The following is a 4,461-nucleotide window of genomic DNA, read 5'->3' on the forward strand; positions in this document are numbered from 1 at the left end:
GATGCAGGGACTGTGCCATGAACTTGTAAATCAGTCTAGAGGTTGAGCCTTATGAATGCTTACAGATGGGACACACTATTATCACACAAAATAGTTACTAAACAGTATTTCCTATCCTTGGTAATGTAGTATTTCCTATCCTTGGTAATGTTAGTGTGAATTAATGCGCCATATCTGGCTGAATGTCTGTTCATAGTGTGGAGATTGAGCGGTGTGAATGCTGACAGATGGGACACGCAATATTATCTCACAAAATACAGTGAACCTTGGATTACAAGCATAATTTGTTTCAGCAGTGTGCTCTTAAACCAAGTTACTCTTGGTAGTAGTAGTAGTTTTATGTGGCCCCCATATAGCATTATGTGGGGGTGCATAATGCATAATCAGGCCACATAAAACTGTGGGGTGCATAATGCTAAATGGGGCTGTGTAAAGCTGAAAGTGATGAATAGTTGTATGAAGGCTGCATCCCCGGTATATGTATCCCCCCCCACCCCAGGACCTCTGCCAGTGCTGCCTGCATGCAGACTCCAGCGTCCACAGTATGTGTGTGCCCCGCGGCGCCCTCAATTTTAAAATACAATAATTTGCTTATTCATTTTTATTTTTTTCTTCAAGTAGGTAACCTACCAACTTGGGGTGATGCGGACGTTATTATCGAGGGACACTTCTCTCTCCTTTTCCCGCATCCATGAAAATGTAGGACTATTGTCTTAATTATCTGAGCTGTCTTCTTTCATGTGGCTGGGGAGGACCGCGTGGAGCATACCTCCTGCGTCTGGTGAGTATGATTGTGGGGTCTTCTGTCTTTGTTTGTCTTTTCTTTCTTCTCTGTTGGCTTTCCTGCAATACATTTGTTCTCGCATATTGATTAAAATCTGCAAGAGAAAAGGCATTAAAAACTGCAACGTGTGTACGGGGCCTTAGAGGTCATCCCACATATATACATTAGGGCCTGTGCACATGGTGCAGTTATCGTGATTTTTTTTTCTGTTTTCTGTCTTGCAGATTTTAATAAATATGCAATGAAAAATGCATCTGAGCAAAGTCTATGGGAATCCTGAAGTGCTGTGCACACGTTCCAAATTCTCTTTGGTGCAGATATTTTCTGCACCAAAATCTGCACAAAGAATGAACACTTCAATTGTTTCAGAGAAAACTGTGGAAAAAGAAAGCGCAATAGGGTCTTACCCCAATATATACAGGGTAAAGCAAGGAGTAAATTGAATTGTTTCAGCATTTTTTCCAGCATTTTTCCTTATCTCCATTCTATTAAAAAAAAAAAAAATGCATGAACGCTGCCTTTAGCTGCAGGGATTCTCCTGCCAAAACATGCAGTTTTATGTGCAGAAAAAAAAAATCTGCAGCGTGTGCACATAACCTTAAAGTATGTGCCCACGATCAGGACCCGCTGCGTCCTGAACGCGGCGAGTATCCTCCGCCTGATCGTGGGCACAGGCCGCTGCAGTCTCTGGTTTGTCTTTTTTCTCTAGGAAGAACGCTTGCGACTCCGCCGCAGAGAATTGATATGCAGCAGCTCAATAAGCCACACCGCAGGTCAGTTTTCGCTGCAGGCCGCACATTTACAGTGGACACGAATTTCTAGAAATCCATCCACTGTGATTGTAGTAATAATCTTTATTTCTATAGCGCCAACATATTCTGCAGCGCTTTATAATTCAGGAGGTTCATATATTAGGGCAGGGGGCACAAAAACAGTAAAATACAGCACCAGCAAGGCCTATGTGTCTGAGACTGTTTTTGTGCCCCCTGCCCTAATAGCTAGGCTGTAATAAAGAATCTCCTTAGGCTGCGTGCCCACCATCAGTGTTAGCAGCGTTTTGGATGTAGTATGCTTCAGCTGTGTGCAAAATGCTGCAATGTACAGTACAAGCACAGTGGATGGTATTGGTAGAAATCCTGTGCCCACTGTGCATGCACGGCCCGCAGCAAACACTGACCTGCGGTGCGGCTTTCCGAGGCCACAAAATGTCAATTATTTGCTGTGGAGTCGCATAAGGAGAACACAAGCAGGAGACTGCAGCGCACCGAACCCTGATCGTGGGCACGAGCAGCTGCGTTCTGTGGAGGAGACTTGTGGCCCCGCAGGTCAGAATGCCCATCCGTTACAGATGGAAGATAAATAGAAATCTGTTAACGTATCTTTCCTCCATAGACTCAGATTTGGAAAAAAAAAGGATTTTGCAGAAATCATTTTTCCCAGCAGATGATTACAGGACATGTGGACTCAGCCTAATTCTGCCTTATGTGGCATTTCTTGTTCACAACCCCCCCTCAGCTCTCATAAAGAACAACCATCAGTATAAATCTCAGCTTAAAACGCCATGCATGGCCGGGCACCGATCTCCTGACCTGCGCCTCATCCTCGTATATGCTATGAAGCTGCTGAGGTTAGGAGACCATGGCCAGACCATGCACTGTCCAGGTGTAGACCAGTTTTCACAGACTGCTGAATGAGCCTTAAAGTGAATCTGTCAGTGGGTTTTTTTTTCTCCCCCATCTGAGAGCAGTATAATGTAGAGACAGAGACCCTGATTCCAGCGATTTCACTTACTGAGCTGTTTGCTGTCATTGTGATTTAAAATCAATGTTTTCACTGCTGCAGATCTAGCAGTTATACAGAGCTCATGAATATGCTGCACTACCTGTAGCATGCCAAGTAGTCCTGTAATAATCTCCTGCTGATGAACCTGTGATATCAAAACTACACTGAGCAGCTCAATAAGTGACAATCGCTGGAATCAGGATCTCTTCCCCTACGTTATGCTTCACTTAGATTAGGTGTTAAAAACCTGGTGACAGATTCCCTTTAAAGGGGTTGTCAGGTCTAAATCCACAAGTCTGCATTATCAGAATTTGGTTTCAATTAGTTTAAAAACCTGTATGACACATTCCCTTTTAAAGAAAAAAAAACAGATATACCAAAAATGTATACCAAAGAAGTTCCACACCCATGCTGCAAGGCAAAGCCCCCAAGGCTCCAGGCCGCGCCACCCCGCCCACCCCGCCCACACCACCACACCACCACACCACACCACCACACCACCACCACACCACACCACACCACCACACCACCACACCACCACACCACCACACCACCACACCACCACACCACCACACCACCACACCACCACCACACCACCACCACACCACCACACCACCACACCACCACACCACCACACCACCACACCACCACACCACCACACCACGAGAGGAGCTGTGCACTCACCTCCCACTGGCTCCCATATGTGAACTGGGAGCAAAAAGAAGGCTGACCCCTCTTGCAGTCTCCTGCTGATTAAAATCACCTGTGCCAAATGGGGAGAGTGCAGATCCAAGAAAAAAAATCCAGCAGATCCAGCGCTTTGTTGCTGCGGCGGTAGTCAGGATATAAACTTTTTTTTTATGTGCTTTAATATCTTAAAGATGCCCTGGAGGCCCGGGACAAGATGATGGAACAGTAAGTAAATGCACAAAGCTACATTAAGAATAATTTTACATGGGATCATCTGTCAGGCTTTCACTCACCTGACAAATCATCCCATGCAGTTGGTCGCAAATTGTGGCTGTGTAATTACACAGTGACCATTAACAATAGTGAATTGGGGGTGGGACCTTTGTAGCTTCAGTTAGTTGGCTTGTGTAAAGATGCCTTTATAGTATACAGCATTGTGCAATATTTTTTAATTTTATTTTTTTTCTCCCCACAGAATGCAAGGTGCAAGTACCGTATGTTACGGTCCACTGGAATGATGATGCTAAAATGTTTTTGTTTTGTTTTTTTAAACATTAAAATTTTATTGAAATATAAATTTTGTTTTCTATAATAAAAAAAAATGTCAAACGGTTTCAAAATTTTGTCTTGTTAGTTTTAGTACGAGGGGCTGCTGATAAGTCTTTGGCTTTACCCAGAAAGAAATGAAATAGGATGATGAAACTTTACATTTATTCCACATACTCTCCACTGATGACAACACACTTCTTACATTGGTATTCCTGGTTCTGTAAGCCTAGCAAAAAAGAAAGATTCCAGTTGTGCCTCATACCAGGCATCCGTAGCAGCCATAGCATCAGAAATGGTGTTAAATTTAGTACCTTGATGTGTTTCTTCAGCTTTAGAAACAGATGATAGTTGGAGGGAGCTAGATTTGGTGAATAAGGTGGGTGGTCAACCAACTGGAAGCCCAGCTCAGCCAGTTTTGCCGTGGTCGCTTGTGCAGTGTGAGCAGAGGCGTTGTCTTACAGGAACAAGATTCCTTTGGACAGCTTGTCGTGCCTTTTGGCCTTCAGTCCTGCTTTCAATTGGTTGAAAAGTTCAATGTAATACCTTATATTAATGGTGGAACCTTTTTGAAGGTAGTCCACTAGCAGCACGCCCTCCTTATCCCAGAACACAGACGCCATCACCTTAGTACAAAAAGAGAGACAGTGCTGCACAGC

At 44.1% G+C, this 4,461-nt stretch overlaps 1 long non-coding RNA gene across 1 annotated transcript; it reads left to right on the forward strand.

Annotated features, from left to right (window-relative positions):
• The first annotated feature begins 651 nt into the window (after window positions 1–651).
• LOC142250607 (uncharacterized) lies at window positions 652–3,781 on the forward strand. The gene is made up of 3 exons (XR_012725235.1): window positions 652–781; window positions 3,448–3,481; window positions 3,732–3,781. It is a non-coding gene; the product is annotated as an uncharacterized LOC142250607 (long non-coding RNA).
• The last annotated feature ends 680 nt before the right edge of the window (window positions 3,782–4,461 follow it).

Source organism: Anomaloglossus baeobatrachus, chromosome 9 (genome assembly GCF_048569485.1).
Source record: "Anomaloglossus baeobatrachus isolate aAnoBae1 chromosome 9, aAnoBae1.hap1, whole genome shotgun sequence".
Classification (NCBI taxonomy): domain Eukaryota; kingdom Metazoa; phylum Chordata; class Amphibia; order Anura; family Aromobatidae; genus Anomaloglossus; species Anomaloglossus baeobatrachus.